This window comes from Protopterus annectens, chromosome 14.part0 (assembly GCF_019279795.1).
Source record: "Protopterus annectens isolate FY-2018-M chromosome 14.part0, PAN1.0, whole genome shotgun sequence".
Lineage (NCBI taxonomy): Eukaryota > Metazoa > Chordata > Ceratodontiformes > Protopteridae > Protopterus > Protopterus annectens.
Window position 1 is genome coordinate 58724562 of NC_056748.1, and position 17749 is coordinate 58742310.

Genomic DNA, 17749 nt, shown 5'->3' on the forward strand with positions numbered 1-17749 from the left:
GGTTACAAAGATAATGTAGTTCAGAAGGTTCCATGGCATAACTGCAAAAGCCTGTTAACCAATGGCAGGAAATGAACAGGTGATTTACGTTTTAATGCACACAAATCTGAAAGAAGTAGTGGTGAGCATAAGGAGTACAGAAAATGTCGGATCCTTACTCTTCATGTTCAGTTACCTGGGAGTTACCTCGGAGAATAGTACAAGATACACAGGTTGGTTAAGTGACAGCTCTATGGCATTCTTATAGAGAGGGTCTGTGGTATACAGGGATAAACCCTTGATTACAACCATTATGCACAGATAATGGCTAGCAGTCTGGGCATTAGAAGATTCAGACAGGGGAAGATGGAGGTGAGTGTCTCACACTGACTCACCCATTCAGGGAAATGGGGACAGTGGCTCCAGTTAACCAAATGCTTCTCGTACAAGTGGGGTTTTTATAATCACAATGGCTATAAGACTAGGCGATATGGGATTGGCAATCCCAAACCACTGATGGTAGCCCTTAGGGAGCATGTATGACAGCATGCACATGCCCTGGGGAGGGAGTAGAATGCTCCCAGCATGATGCAAGTGTCCATGCCACCCATTACAGCAGGGTTAGGTCACTAACTGGATAACCCCAGTTGTTCCATGCATGACATTCTTCATGATAACCTTTCACCCGAAGGGTGAAGGAGGAGTAATTAATATACGGTCTTGACCGTCAGCAGGCAATGGGGAGAAAAAGGCCTCTTTGTGGAGAACTGAGTGATTTGTCACAAAGTAAACTTGACTTTGTGAAAGGTTAAGCAGGATTCTTTACACACAAGAGCTTAGAGCATGAAAAAAAGATGGTGAAAACAAAGCGTAACATCCTCCAACATGTAAACATCAGCTCTGCTCTAACAAAACAGACGTCTCAGAAGGTAAACAAAGCAGTACGTCATTCACGAAGTGCAAGTACCAAGAGAGAAACGATTCTTCAACACAAGATACAATGATCCTCTTATATTTATTTATTTAGTATTTGTTAACCAGCTAATTGGACTAGTTGGTGTACTGACTATTTTCAGCTACAGCCCAGGCATCATCAGAGTAAGTCATCAGTACAGTTAATGCAAAGTAGTGACATAGGCTCATAGGATCACAGGAGGTTACTAGGCTAAGGGCCCCAGGCCCTTACAAGCCTACCCAAGCTCAACCCTTGTTCCCAAGGGTGTCTGGTTCAAGCAGACACTAAAATCAGCACCTATTGCCCCTGTCCAAGAGAGACACAGGTGGAAGTCCCAGGGTGAATTTCCGGTTAACTATCCAATCATCCAAACTGCACTTAAACAGGGCTAATGAGGAGCTTTGTTTAACATGAATAGGAAACTTGTTCCAAAGGTGGGGCAACCTCTGTGAGACAAATCTGTCTCTCCAGCAAGTTCTGTTGATGTGACATATCAGGTTAAGGTTCTTTGAGTGAGTGACCCGTGTGTCATTTGACTGACTTGCAAATGTGCAGCATTTCCATCAAAGCTGGGTCAAAGACTGCACTATATAAAATGTACAGGTCGCCTCTGAGCAGTCTGTATGACACAGAATAAAGTGACAATGATTTCAGTCTGTCGCCATAAGACAGATCTTGAAGACCTTGAATTTTCTTTGTAAGGAACCTCTGTGATCTCTCCAACTGCTGCAGGTATTTAGACAGGAGCATCCACTGGGAGCATTGTACTCCACTATTGGACTGATGATGGAAGAATACAGGGGGCTTATAACCTCTTTTTCTGAAGCCAGTGCCCTTACTTATGAAAAGAGCAATAGAAAATACCCTTGTTACCGCTGTGGAGACATGGTGATCGAAGTTAAGGTTGCTGTCAACCTGTGCACCCAGATCTCTCACCACTGACTGTGTGCTTATGATACTGCTACTTATGTGGTAGTTTACAGGAACATCACTCTTGCTAAAGGGGATTATAAAGCATTTTTGTATTAAGTTTAAGACCATGATTTCAGCACCAGTTATTAGTCTGCGTAAGACCTTCTTGCAGGTTGTTGACATATCTAGGGGTTTCAATGATCACTTCCAGTTTACAGTCATCAGCAAACTTTGTCAGCCACAGTGATTTAGTTTTAGACTGAACTTCAGACATAGATTCTGAACAGTAGGGCTCTCAGAACAGATTCCTGTGGAACACCACTGGTCATCGGTCTGCTGGAGGAGGTGGAGTCCCCTATTTTGAGCATACGAGTTCTATCAGTGAGCCAGTCTGCAACCCACCTGACAATATAAGGTTTGATACCCAACTGGGTGAGTTCATCAATGATGCCTGAGTGGGGGATTCTGTCACATGCCTTGGCTAAGCCTAGGTAGGTCGTACGAACAGATTTGCCCTTGTCTAGGGCTTTGTTGACTGTCTCGAAGAAGTCCACCAAATTTAACAGGCTTGATCTCCCCATGACAAAACCAAACTGGGTGGGGTCAAGCATTTGGAAATGTCCTATATCTTTGTTAATAAGGTCCATGATGATTCATTCAACGGCCTTGCAGACAAGGCTGGTCAGGCTAATGGGTCTACATTTCCCAGGGTCCATGGATGCACTCCCTTTGTGCAAAGGGATGACCGTAGCCATTTTCCATTCCACTGGGATGAAGCCAGTGCTTAGGCTGTGATTGAAAAGCCTGTTCAATGTTGATACTAATTCTTGTTTTACTCATGTAGAACACAGCTCGAGATGTTGTCTGGTCTCATATGGGCTGTGCTTTTGGCCTTTGAGAGGGCATTTAAGACCTGCTCCTCAGAGATACTAGGTGAGGGACAGGTGTTTGAGATGCTTTGGGGTACATGTGGTGGGAACAGGGGAGTGAAGTTTTCACTGAACTTGTCAGCAAGCAGATTTGCTATATCCACAGGTTCTATATATATAGTACCATTAGCTACGAATTCAGGGCAAATCTGGGCCTTACCTTTGAGGTTACAGATGTAACTAAAGCACGCCTTACGGTTATCCTTCATTACAGAAGCTAATCTGGATTCATAGTTACCTTTGGAGGACTTCACTAGGAGTCTTACTTGCTTGTTTAACTTGAGAAGGGATTGTTTCCAGCTTTCAGACTATTCCTTCCTGCTCTTAGCAAGTTTTCTCTCTTATTGTATAGCCTATTAATTGCAGTTGTCCACCAGGCATTTTTGTTTTTCCTTGAAGGTCTTGCTTTGGTTCCATCAGGTACGGCAGAGTCAATACAATTGTACAGGTGTTTGTATAAAACATTGGGGTATAACTCAGCATAAGTGTTTTGGGGGAAGGGGATTTGAAGCTAGTTATGTCATTGTGTAAAAAAGGTTATAATTGGCCTTGGAGGATTTTTTTAGTCTAGCTGTTGTTAAGGGGGGGGGTCTAGTGTTATAGTTACTTCTAGCAAGACTGACTTGTGGTCAGATCTCACCAAGAATGGTCATACACTAGGGGAGGTGCAGTGGTCTCTCATGTTGGTGAGCACCAGGTCCAGGATCTTTGAGCCCCTTGTGGGTGTGTCAAACACTGGTCTAGGGCATTGGAATTAAAGTCAAGGAAACTTTGGGCAAGTAAGTTAGAACAAATATAATTTCCCCAGGCTATGGACGGGTAATTAAAGTCATCCAAAACCAAGATGTTTGGTTGTATCCTGACTGACAAGTATATCCAAGTAGGCTCTGTGGATGCCCTGATTCATGGAGGGGGTTGCACAGCTGGCAATGACCTGAAGAGGGGACTTACCTACAGTCAATTGCACCTGAAGTAATTCAAGGGAATTGTGTTGTTTAACCAGTCTAGAGGTGCATTTATCTTTAATGAATTTGATACACTACCTACTTTAGTTCTCAAGCATTCAGTTTGTAGTCTGAATGTGTGGAAGGAAATGTAACCTGGTATAGCTGGGGTGCTCCCCGCAGCCTTAAACCAGGTTTCGGTGACCACACAAATGTCAGTATTTTCCAGGGTAAGGACTGCTTCCAGTGAGTGCAGTTTCTGGTTTAGACTCCTAGCATTTAGCAGCATAAAGTACAGTTGTGTACACTTACCATAAATGTAGATGCTCGAGTGTATTCACTGTAGCAGTCATCACATCTGGATTATCTGCCTTCAGGTAGCCCTCAGCCGGCCTGAATATCAGAGCCTTTGGATTTCTGCATCGGATGCTGTCGCTTCTTCCCCCGACATCAGATCGTCAAGGGTATAAAACATGCGGCCGACACCATTACATCAGTTTTTCTTGCCCCAGATGTCAGGTGCCCCCACAATATGAAGCAATTATATAGTATGGTACACCCCCATCAAAAAGCAAATACACAAGAAAAAATAAATATACTAACAAGAAGGAAAGGTACAGCCAAGAGAAGTCGGGGGGCTGGAGGGAGGGTAACCAGGACTGCTACAGTGAATACACTGGGAACATCTACATTTATGTTAAGTGCACACAATATTTTCTTCGTGTTTCACTGTTGCAGTCATCACATTTGGGTTGATTCCCAAAGCTAAGGAAGGGAGGAGGAAGTTAAAGAGCATTAGGGCCAGCTATTAAGTCTTGCAAGACTGCAGTGGCAAATCCAGCTCTGGATTTAGAAAAGATAGGCATGTGGTAATACTTGGTGAAGGTATGTACAGAGCTCCAGGTAGCAGCTTCTAGGATGTCCCTGGTAGTGACTCCTCTGAGAAATGCCGTAGAGGTAGATGCAGCCCTGGTGGAATGTGATCTTATCCCCTGTGGGGTAGGTTTTCCATGGTGCTTGTAGCAGAAATGAATGCAATGGGCTATCCATTTGGAAATGGTTTGCTTTGAAATGGCCTTCCCCTCTGCCCCTGCAGCAAAGCCAACTAGCAGCTGTTCAGATTTTCTGAGAGGCTTAGTCCTGTCCAAATAGAATCTAAGTTGTTTGTGCACATCCAGAGAGTGCAGTATTCATTCCCCTTTGTTTTATGTATTAGGGAAAAAAGTAGGCAAATGAATGGACTGATTTAGGGCCAAACTAGACACCACCTTGGGCATAAAGGAAGGATTAGTCTTGAGGGAAACCCTGTCCGCATGGAAGATAATGAAGGGTTCCACTGCCATGAAGGCCTGTAATTCAGACACTGTTCTTGCTGAAGTGATGTCTAGAAGGAAGGCTGTTTTCCAGAAAAGGAATTTCATCTCTGCTGTTGCAACTGGCTCAAAGGGGGGAACTGTGAGCTTTTCCAATGCAAAGTTAAGGTCCCAGGCTGGAGTGGGAGCTCTCCTGGTGGGGGGGGGGTCTTAAATTTTTGGCCCCCTCTAAGGAATTGTTTTAGCAAGGGATGAGAGAAGAGGGGCGGCTCAGTATTATAATGTTCTGAAATGGCAGAGGAATGAATTTTAACTGACAAGAAGAATAGGCCCTTGTGGAGCATTTCTGTTAAGTACTCTAGAATATGAGGTAAGCTGGGCACCGTTGTGCCCATCCCCTGAGCCAGACTCCAGGAAGAGTATCTCCTCCTCTTTTCAGCATAGGATTTTCTAGTACTAGGCCTCCTTGCCTTCAGAATGACATCCAGTACCTGCTTACTGAGGGATGCTAGGGGAGAGCTCAAGGAATCAGCCAGGCTGCAAGGTTCAGGGTTTGAAGCTGAGGGCACAGAATCTGGCCTGCCTGATGGGACAGCAGGGAAGGGGTCTGAGGCAGGTGCCATGGTTGTAACAGTGTCATGCTGTGCAAGAGGGGGTACCAGTGCTGGCATGGCCAGTCTGGTGCAATCAGTATTGTCCTTGCCTTGTCCTGTTTGATCTTTAATAGAACCTTTGAGAGGAGAGGCAAAGGGGGAAAGGCATAAACCGAGAGGCTTTCCCAGGTAAAGGACAGGGCATCCACTTTCCTAGCTTGACTATGGGGAGTCCTTGTGCAGAATTTGTCCAATTGGTAGTTCTGAGGGGAGGCAAACAGGTCTAACTCTTGAGTCACCCATTTGTTCGTCAAGTGGTTGAATATTTTGGGTTCTAGTTTCCATTCGTGTGGGACCATGAGATTTCTGCTCAAGTCATTTGCCTGGCAGGAATTGTGCTTGTAGGTGTACTTGGTAGCTCAAGGCTTTGTTCCACAGAGCTATGGCTAGTGCCCCCCTGCTTATGTACCACATAACTGTGGTGTTGTCTGTCTTTAACAATAGTTGTCCTGGAAGAATACGGTCTTTGAAGGCTGTCAGAGCATTCTGTACAGCTAACATTTCTTTTTGATTAATATGCAGGTGCAGCTGTCTCAGGTTCCATTTGCCCTGAATGCACTGCCCTGCCATCTGAGCCTCCCATGCATAGTCTGATGCGTCTGTTGTTATGGTTTGGGCAACAGGGGGTAGAGTGAAAGGGAACCCCTTGTTGTGGTAGCAGGCCTCTGCCCACCAAAGGAACTCTGTCTTGATACAAGGAATGATAGAAATCATTGTTTCCAGGTCCTGAGAATGTTGACACCATAGGCTTTTTAGATACCATTGTAGTTTCCTCATATGCAGTCTTGCATATGGACTTAGTAGAATGCAAGAGGTCATGAACCCCAGAGCTTGCAGTATGTTCCTTGCATATAGCTGGGGTTTTGTGGCCAATAGTCTGAAATAGGTTGTTAAATAAACTTGTTTCTCCGGAGTGAGGAATGCCATCTGGGAAGTTGTGTTCAAGCTTGCTCCCAGGAATACAATCTGTTGGCAGGGTACTGAGATTTATTTTCGTTGATGGTGTACCCCAGTGAGGTTAGAAGTTTCTTTACGAATGCCCAGGTATTGTAACAGCAAGTCCCGTCTTTCTGCCTGAATCAGACAATTGTCCAAGTATGGGTGAATTTGAATATTTCTCTACCTGCAAAATGCAATGGCTGCAGCTAGACACTTTGTGAACACCCCGGGAGCAGTAGATAAGCCAAAGGGAAGTGCAGAGAACTGAAAGTACATGGAGCCCACCCTGAAACATAGGTATTGTCTGCAGGATCCTCTTATTGGGATGTGCAGGTAAACTTCCTTTAAGTCTAAGGTTGCCAGCCAGGCATCCTTGGCTAGCATAGGAAGAAGCTGTTGAAGAGTTAGCATTTTGAATTTTGGAACCACCAGAAAGGTGTTGAGAATAGAGAGGTCCAGGATAGGATGCCAGGAGTTGTCTTTTCTGGGTACTAGAAAAAGTCTTGAATAAAAACCTTGTCCCCTTTTTTCTGCTGGGACAGACTGAATAGCCCTGATAGTGAGAAGAGAGAGAACCTGCTGTTGGGCCTCCGCCCATTGATTTGGGGGTAGGTCTGGCCAACCATTTGGGATTGGTAGTGTGTGGAAGTGGAATCTGTATCCTTGGGAAACTATGTTCAAAACCCATTTGTCCTGAGTAATGAGTTCCCAGTTTTTTTGCATGTAGGGCGAGCTTTCCTCTTAAGGGAGCAGGTAGTTGAGCAGGGTTTGGAAGGGTTAAGGCTAAGTCATTGTGCCATTTTTCCGTAGGGGGGTGGCTTACTACTCCCTGTTTTGTAAGTGGGAGTCCCCCACTGCTTAGATATGTGTGTAACCTGAGACTGTAGCCTCGGTGGTCTGCTGTTCCTGGGTTTGGACTGAGAAGGCCTGGAAGGGACTGGAAAGGACTTCTTCGAAGGCCAAGGTCTACTGAATCTGGGAGACTGTACTTGTAGGAAATCTTTAACAGTTTGCATAGATTTGGCTTTTTCCTCCATCCTTTTGAGGACTTCTTCTGCTTTGTTGCCAAAAAGGCAGTCTTGGTTTAAGTCCATCCAGTAATTTAGCTTTAACATGATCTGGCAAGTTTTGTTCCTTAAGCCAAGCATGCCTTCTAAGTACAGACCCAGTGACAGCAGCCCTGCAAGATGCTTCTAAAGCGTCAAAACCACATTGCAAAGTATGTTTACCAACTTGTTCCGCAGAATGCATTAAATCTAGCAATTCTTTGTATTCAGCACAGTCAGGAATCAACATCATTTTCTGTTTAAGTAGTCCCATAATACGCTGCTGATACTTTAACATATGAAACTGGCAATTTAAATCCCTAATGGCCAAAGTAGCAGAAATGTATACCTTCTTACCCCATCTGTCTAAGGCTCTAGAATCTCTATCAGAAGGGGTAGGATTTTTGGCAGCAGTAGCCTTGATGCCTTTTGGTCCTTGGGAAAGGTTTCTGGATCTGCAGAAGGATTCTTGAAGAGGAACTTTTGAGAGTCAGGTACTCTGTAGTACCTGCCAGGTTTTCTGGGAGCTGGAGGCAAAGTGTCTGGGGTAAGGCTAGATTCCAAGAAAAAATCATCTACAGTGTCCAGAACAGGAGAGATAGCTAAAGGCCTGTGTTGAGGCAGGAATAAGAATACCCCAAGTCTCTTTCTGGACTCAGAATAATCCTGGCTTTCCCAGCAGAAATGCTCCCTAAGAATATGCAAAGTTTCACCGAAAGAAAAATCTTCTGGAGGGAAACCAGAGGGAATGGAATCCTCTGCATCCAAATCCTCATAAGTAGATAAGGGCAAATCCTGGTAATCAGAAGGAGCAGAAATATCAGATTCCTGATCAGAAGAATCAGAAAGAAAATAATTTCTAGGTCTCTTGGAGGGGGAAGGCTGGCTTCCCCTAATTAAGGTAATAAGGTCTTCAGCCATTCTGAGCATTTGTTTTTGAGGCATATGGGCCTGAGCCTGCGGTTTGGTCATCTGTTTTCCAGGTGTAGTGCAAGTTTTTGGCCTGAGGAATTTGGAACTTCTTGATGGAAACAATGGCGTTGGTTTAATATGAATGTCTGTAGGCCTGAATACACCCTCAGAAGCCGGTGCCTGCACAGCAGCTCTGGATCCATCCATGGTAGAGACATCCGCGGGTTCCATAGTCGAAGAAGCATCTCGCGGCATACTGGACTCTGAATGGGTCTCAGTAGAGGCCTGCGAATCTGAAGTAGCGGGTATCAGGGGCTGCGGAAGCGCCTCACTGAGTACCGGCAGACTTGTGACTAGCTTAACGGAAGCATAGTCGGCAGTTTTGGACCTATGCGGTCTGTCTCTGTCTTTATCCTTACATTATTTCGGAAGATCGGCAGTCGGATGGCTTAACGAAGCCATTTCGGAGTACGTAGATAAGAGTACGAAAGTAATTCGTTGTCGGCCTAAACAGGGGATGCAGCAAGAATGAAAATCTCTATGAGGTATTTGCTTTCCACAGGTAAGACAATTAGCTTTTACTGACATCCTCGGCTGGAGCAAGAAAAAGGATCCTCAATGGGGTACTTATCTTTTTTGAAGACTTCGGGTCTGAAACTCGAAAATGAAAATTTCAGGAGATGGCCAACCGGCACTTGTGAACTGCTTCTGCTTCGGGCACCATACGGCAAGAAAGATTGATGTAATGGTGTTGGCTGCATGTTTTATACCTCTGATGACCTGATGTCAGGGAAGAAGTGACCGCATCAGAAGCAGAAATCCGAAGACTCTGGTATTCAGGCCGGCTGAGGGCTACCTGCAGGCAGATAACCCAAATGTGATGATTCAACAGTGAAAAACGAAGAACATCCTTCAGGTTGTTTTTAAAAGGGTATTTTTATGTCAAGAATTTTGTTCTTGTGACATTGCCTAAAAAAGGCACTATGGGGATGGCAAGAGCTTAGCCAGTAACCGAAATCCCAGGGGTGACCGATGAAGATCATCTCTGGCAAAGCATCGAGGTCTGTCAACCATGTCCTCCCAGGCTGACAGATACTGGATCCCCTTTGAATGACACCATAAACTAATCCAATTGTTAAAGTGAATCATTGTTTGTATTGCGGTATCTTTCTAAGTGAAGGTAAAATGTTGCTTAAGGCTAGGGACATACCTGCCTGAGACACATAATCCGAGAGCTCAGTCATATCTCTCTTGATATAGTCCAGTGAGGTACACCTCAAGTAGTTTATACCATGGACTATGACAGAGTCATAACAGTGCCTGTTGTTGAGAGATCTGAGTGTGTGTGATGTGGCTGATCCTGGCACCTGACAGGCAGCCGACCATGACCTTTTCCTTATCCAAACTGGTGACAGGGACATCTGTGTCCCTAGGAGTTAATAAACAAATCTTATGTGTCAATACAGAGAATTATGACAGGGTCTCTGATCATAACCTGCTTATGTGTTCGAGACATGGATGCCAAGAAATTCACCTTGAGAGCGAAGCTCGAGAGGTGAATCTTTGGGATCCATGTTGAGAACACATAGTTAAAGATAGCTTGAGAGGTGAATCTTTGGGATCAATGTTGAGAACACATAGTTAAAGATAGCTCGAGAGGTGAATCTTTGGGATCCATGTTGAGAACACATAGTTAAAGATAGCTCGAGAGGTGAATCTTTGGGATCCATGTTGAAAACACATAGTTAAAGATAGCTCGAGAGGTGAATCTTTGGGATCCATGTTGAGAACACATAGTTAAAGATAGCTCGAGAGGTGAATCTTTGGGATCCATGTTGAGAACACATAGTTAAAGATAGCTCGAGAGGTGAATCTTTGGGATCCATGTTGAGAACACATAGTTAAAGATAGCTCGAGAGGTGAATCTTTGGGATCCATGTTGAGAACACATAGTTAAAGATAGCTCGAGAGGTGAATCTTTGGGATCCATGTTGAGAACACATAGTTAAAGATAGCTCGAGAGGTGAATCTTTGGGATCAATGTTGAGAACACATAGTTAAAGATAGCTCGAGAGGTGAATCTTTGGGATCAATGTTGAGAACACATAGTTAAAGATAGCTCGAGAGGTGAATCTTTGGGATCCATGTTGAGAACACATAGTTAAAGATAGCTCGAGAGGTGAATCTTTGGGATCCATGTTGAGAACACATAGTTAAAGATAGCTCGAGAGGTGAATCTTTGGGATCAATGTTGAGAACACATAGTTAAAGATAGCTCGAGAGGTGAATCTTTGGGATCCATGTTGAGAACACATAGTTAAAGATAGCTCGAGAGGTGAATCTTTGGGATCCATGTTGAGAACACATAGTTAAAGATAGCTCGAGAGGTGAATCTTTGGGATCCATGTTGAGAACACATAGTTAAAGATTCACTGCAGTGCATGGAGCTTTATCCACTCAATATACTACTAGTTACAGGAGAAAAAAAAACGCTAAATGTTTTGCCAGCTTTCAAAGCTGTAAAGGACTTGGTGAGCACTGTCAGAAAGACATTGTAACACTGTCCCTTTATGTTTACACTCACCTTGCCATACCACTCAAATGTCCTGATTTTTGCCTCATATATTTAGTCTGTTCTTGAAAAAATCTTTGGTTTTCAGACAAAAAGTCTGAAAATATAGGATGACAGTTAATGTCAAACATTTGCTACTCTATATTGCTTTAAAGTTTTTTTTTTTTTTTTGCAGGGAAGCATGCCTTTCTGCACCCTCCAGTGTGGAAGACAACTCCCCCATACCCCCAAAACTTATACATTCCAACAGGGGCAGCCCATGCTATTGGACTGCCGGACTGCAGCCCCCCCCCCACTGCAAACAATAAAGAAAGTAAAAGAAAATAAAAGATAAAAAAAAAAATTTCAGAATTCACGGACTTCCGCGCATGCACACTAGTCCGGACTGCTGCTGAGACAGTCTGGAGCATGTGCAGACCGTTTCAGCAGCAGTTCAGACTGGGAAACATGCAAGAGCATGATCCCAGAAGTGGGATTTGGAGCTATGTGGACACTCGATGGGCGGGAAGATCTCGCAATGTGGACGGGCAGCTATGGATATATGTTATGGCACGGTCTGGTTATATGTGTGGACAGGGATTTGGAGCAGCTACGAGATCTACCACAGGTAAGGAAGAAAGGGTGTGTGTGTGTGTGTGTGTGTGTGTGTGTGTGTGTGTGTGTGTGTGTGTGTGTGTGTGTGTGTGTAAATGCCCCAGTTGCTATATACTGGTGGCTAGACTCATGGTGGTGGTAGGGAATACCTCAGGCTTGAACCCTGTACCTTGTATGCAGGTATTAAAGACCTGAATTCCCTACCCACCACCATTTGTAAAAAAATTGCAGATTTTTGCCTCATATTTGATCTGATCTGTTCCTCATAATATCTGTGGTTTCTAAATGTTACAATGCTTGATTATTTGATGGTGCAGTGGTAGCATTGTTGCCTCACAGCTGCAGGTTCTCAGGTTTGATTCTTGGCTGGGGTGCCTTCTTTGTGGGGTCTGCATCTTCTCCCTGTGTTTGTGTGGGTTTGCTTTTGAGACCTCCCATGTTACAAAGACATGTCTACATTATTTCTTCCTGGGCCTCTGCTGAAAATAGTTTTTTTGTTCCAAGTCAGACTGTCCTGATTAACAAATTTTAAATAAAATTGACAAGCATTTGAATTTCAGACTTCAGGTTTCTGAATGTTTAATTCCTTACATATTTGATGGTGCAGTGGTAGCATTGTTGCCTCACAGCTATAGGTTTTCTGGTTTGGTTCTTGGCTGGAGTGCCTTCTGTGTGGAGTCTGCATCTTATCCCTGTGTTTGTGTGGATTTTCTCTGGTGTCCTGCCATTTTACAAAGACATGTGTCTGCAGTATTTCTCCCTACGCCTCTGCTGAAAATTGTTTTTGTTCTGTCAGAAGTAAAATTGACAGGCATTTGAATTTCAGACTTCATATTCTTCAGAAAATGCATAGTAACACAACCTAAGTTTATAAGATGAATATTTGAAATGTGTCCTTATTTTTGGGACTGTATTACCCCATTATTGGCTTTGAACAGGTTTTTGTGCTAAGGTTGACAGCTATGGCAAGAACTGAATTCACTGAATATGTTTGAGGGCTGTATTCCCTCATGACTGGGTTTGTCCAGGTGTTTTGTGCTAAGAGGTTCAAGGTTGACAGCTATGGTGAGAACTGAATTCATTAAATGATGGCCATTTAAGTTTCAGTCTTGTGCTCTTTCACAAAGCAGCTGATTTGGCGTAGTGGTATGTTGCTCTGACCGTTTTGCACAGGTACCTTGGCAATAAAACGTATGGTGGTAACACAGCATTTTTCTTTCACAAAGCAGGTGATTTGGCATCGTAGTATGTTGCTCTGACTCTTTTGCACAGGGACCTTGGCAGTAAAATGTATGGTGGTAACACAGCATTTTATTCTAGCAACTTTCCAAGATTATACAAGCAATGTTTAATGTGTCCCTGGTTTTTGGGCTTTTGACCACCAGCCCCCCAATACATTTGGCTTTTTCCAGATTTCTTGTGCTGCGAAGTTGAGATGCAGTTGAGTATTGAGTAGATTTTACAAGGAGCTGAGAGCTACAGGGGAAGAGAAGTTTAGTGCTGCTTAACCCAAGTCAGCTTGCATTGTTAACAGCACAACAGGTTGTCTACTTGCTTTTGATGCATAAGGTTGTTGGTTCTACTCCCACAAGGGGTGAATGCTGCCATACTGAAAAAGTTAAGATACTAACTATGAGCCTGTCATCAGTTTGCCATACATTTCCTATTGCAATATTACTAGCTTATCATTTTTAATGTAATACAGGCAATTTATTCCTCAGGGGCATCAGACACTTTATTTTTTGATGAAACCATGAAATATAAAGGTGTTTGCTAGCAGCAACCTCTTCATTAGTTACAGATTTATTTAATGTGGAATTATTTAGATGACTTTTTTACTTCTTCAGAGATTGTGCATATTTACTGATAATGGTGGACTGCAAAATTGTGCATATTTACTGATAATGGTGGACTGTAGAATTGTGCATATTTACTGATAATGGTGGACTGTAGAATTGTGCATATTTACTGATAATGGTGGACTGTAGAATTGTGCATATTTACTGATAATGGTGGACTGTAGAAGTTTGAGTAGACTTTTATGATGGAAATGTTCTGAACTGGGCAGTTTTGTCATTATGGGTGCATGCATTTTGTTTCATTGTTTACTGGAACGATGTTCTGAATTGGGCAGTTTTGTCATTATTGGTGCATGCGTTTTGTTTCATAGTTTACTGGAAAAATGTTCAAAATAATAGGAAGGTGTATCAAAGAGCACATGTATGTTTCGTATGCAAAGGGCCTATGATTTGAAAACAGCCCAGAATTAATCTATCTGCCACTGGTAAAATGTATTTTCTTTGAATGTGGGTTTCAATGCTGTTTCAATGAATGTGAGTTTCAAGGGCAGAGAAGTTTTAATGCAAAGTTTGTTTAGCAGATGTCTTAGTGTTTGTGCTGTAAAATGCAAAAATAAAACTTTCAGATGAAGTCCAAATCATCATAGAAGTAAATCAGTATGCACATTAGTGTTTATGGTAAATGGAGTGAAATAGCCAAGTAATGGATCATTGGAATTGCTGCAGGGGGAGGCTCCATTCGACCATGATTTTGTGAGGGGGAAGGGCAGCAAACTTAAAGACAGCCCCAGCTGAACTATACCTCCCAACTGTCCAGATTTTCAAAGAATGAATAGATTTTTGCTTCTTATTTTTGGTTTGTTCCTCATAAAATTTGTGGTTTTCTGGCAAATCATTTAGGAATTAAGTCACTAAATAATGACACACTGAGTTTCAGACTTCATAACCTTCAGAAAAATGCATGCAAAAGTAAGACCTGTTGTTCTATCAACTGTCTCACTTTACACAAGAGCAATTTTTAGTACTGTTTATATGTTCCCCCAATATATTTGGCCTTGTCCAGATTTATTGCATTAACAGGTTGAGAGGTACATGCAAATAAATTGCTTTATAGAATTAGGCATAGCCAAACCTCTCAACTGTCCCTGATTTGGGCTCAAAATGTTGCTCTTCCCCCTAATAATCCCTCCGCAAAATAGCAATTTTGGAAGAAAACATGGAAGGTTTACAATTAAGAAATAACTGTAATAATCAGAGTTAAAGATTACTTTTAGTTCAGAAATGCATGTAGATTCTTTTATTTTGTCAGCTGCTCAAGTTAGCAGTACTAATATTAAAGTGTCCCTTCTTTGACAGGTTCCCAGCTGTATCGTGTGGCTATTTTATATTTTTACATCACATTTTTGGTCCATTTTTCATAAAATTGTGGGGGTTTTTTGGCAAATTAGTGACAAATCATTAAAGACTGAAGTTAGAAAATAATGACAGACATTTGAGTTTCAGATTTCATACCATTCAGAAAATTCATACTAATGCAAGACCTATTCTATTATCTTTTTAAGTTCATAAGAGCAATATTTAAAAATTGTCCTTATTTTTGGGCCTTTGTCCCACTTCTTTGTATGACTTTGTCCAGATTTCTTGCTCTGAGGTTTGAGTGGTATGACATGTGTCATGGCCATCGCAGTCAGCCAGAGACATTTCAAATTGTGACATACTTGTTGCACCCCACTCCCCTATGTAGTGACTCTGGATGTGTCCAAGCAAGGCAAGGAGTAGTTATGCAGTGTAAATGTGCAGAGTACCCCCCCCCCCCCATCCAAGGTAGACACAAGTGCTAGAGTGGCTTTTCATCTGTCCTTGATTTTTGCAGAATGGTCTGGTTTCTGTCATTTTTTGTACTGTTGATTTATGCTTATTACTCAAAGCGCCTGTTGCTCTGTGTTTAAGTAGCAATACTTTAATGACCATCAGGTAAGCTTGGCTGAGATCGTAAGATGCAAGTAAGCTTTAATAAGCATACTGTTAAAGAATTGCCACATTGAAAGCCTTTCTTTTGTTGAAATGTAGAGAATACTTAACTAGATAATGTATAAGCCTTGGGTATTGAAATGCATATGACAGTATCTGTAATAAAGGACAGGATTACATTATTTTAAGAAGCTCACTACACTTGGGAGACTTCCAGTCATCTCTGCAGGCTTTACCTGTAAACAAAACAGAATGCCAGTCGTGTGGTCCATAACCTGTACAGTAATCTTTTTAAGCAATGTATCTTGAGCTTATTTCTTGTTTGCTTTTCATTTTTTACTTTGATCATGTTTTCTCCATGAAATAAGTAGATAGGTGTCAGGCAGCAGGTCTTTTTTTGGATAAGAAACATTTTTACAAGTGGGGGCATCAGAGATTTCTACCTTCAGCATGTTACTTGGTACTTTAATAAAGCTGAATATAAATTATAATTAGAACTACAGTGCAAGAAGTGGTTTGAGTAGAGTGCTGCTTGTTTTTCTGATACTTGATTTTGACTGGCATTCCATTAATGTGTTTAAAAAGTAATTTATTTTTTCATGCCTCACAACCTTTTTGTTTCCATCTAGATATTAAGTAAGCTGTTATACAGCCAATGCATTGAACTATTTTTTATTCTTTTACACTTCATTTTGTCTTGATTGGACTCTCATAATGATGGTTTGGCACCCAGGGCAGTTTATTTAGTTAGTTTTTGTGGTTTTGAGCATAGCCCCTCCCATTTCTGGTTGGCCACACCCCTTCCCATTGACCCCACCCATTCAGCTGTCTCCTGCAGCCCCCCCTTTGATTTGAAGTCACCAGCTGCCACTGCATACCAACTAAAGATTGCTATACCTTGAAAAAAGGCAATATTCCACAAAACCACTACCTTAGACTTAATATATATACAAGTCATTTAGTCTTGCCATTCTGGTGTTTGCAGTTATGAGTCTTGGAATATTAAACAACGGCCATCTGTCTGTCTTCTCTGAGATGTGTGGAGCACCACTACTTTTTCCAACCTTCCTGACTTTTTTCATAGTTCTGGGGCTCACACTTTCACATCTCAGAATTGTAGTCATGAGCCTAGCCAGATTCTCTATTGTGGGCAACACAGTAAACTCACCAGTGGCTTTGGGGCTGTCTCAGAAGTGTGCATACCAAGATATGCACACTGTAGTCAGTCAGGAGTGCACAGTTATGTACATGTTCGAGTGGCAGGTATTCTGGCCATTTCCATCAGTTGCCATATGGTTTTTGGTTTATGGCATACAGTAAATACTCTGTGACTACCTGGATTTGGTGCTCATATTCAGCAAGCCACTGGGAACAATGAATGGGTAAAGACACCCTTTCCGCTCAGTATGTGCATTGTGGAATGAGCAAGCAGAAGAAGGATGGGATTGATGGTTGGAAGGCAAAGCAGAAAGAAAACACACAAGTCCTCTCCAGTTTTCACGGTGGTAACTTCCTTAATCTGCCTGTTCAATTGAAAGTGTCCTAGATTTTACTGGAGAAAACAGTGGACTAAGAGAGTGCACATCTGCCTTACACTAACTGTCTGGCCTGTTACAGAAGGTGCTCTAACAGGAGAGTATTAGGAACAAGTTCTTTCAGAAAGATTAGACAGCAAGTTAAAGATCACGCTATGGCTATGCACCATGGGTAATTCCTTTTAAAATGCCAACATCACAAAGACACACTATTAATTATAACTTGAATATAGCATCTATTCAAAGTACACTGAAAATATGGCTTTTACTGTTGTATCGTCATACGTGTTGTCTATTCTGTGTTTTTATTGTTGACTTAATTTTGTCACTGAATAAAAAACATGAACAGAAAATAACATTGTACATCACATGAACACTCACAGCTATCTAAAAATTATGGCTCGTTTACTAATGCTAGAATTATTACAGGTAGAATAAAAGTATAATTTGCTCATTGCCTTACAAATATGTTGCTTACATAATATAATGACTATGGCTTTTTGAATGACAGTGAAAAAAGCAAACTTCCTCTTTCATGCTTGTTCTGGAGATTTGTTCTGTTTTTCTTAATGGCATTTAAAATTCTCTGTGATAATTATTATGGTTGTTTTCAAGCTTCCATATTTATCAGACGTGCTCGTTTTCCATTCGCTGGCTAGTAGTTTCTTTACTATGATTGCTAATATCTTAATTTAC

The 17749-nt window shown here is 42.1% G+C and overlaps 1 protein-coding gene across 2 annotated transcripts in view; it reads right to left on the reverse strand.

The window, feature by feature from the left end:
- The window catches only part of ANXA11 (annexin A11), an 872911-nt gene that overhangs the window by 551628 nt on the left and 303534 nt on the right, over positions 1–17749 (reverse strand). The gene's annotated exons all lie outside the window — the stretch shown is intronic.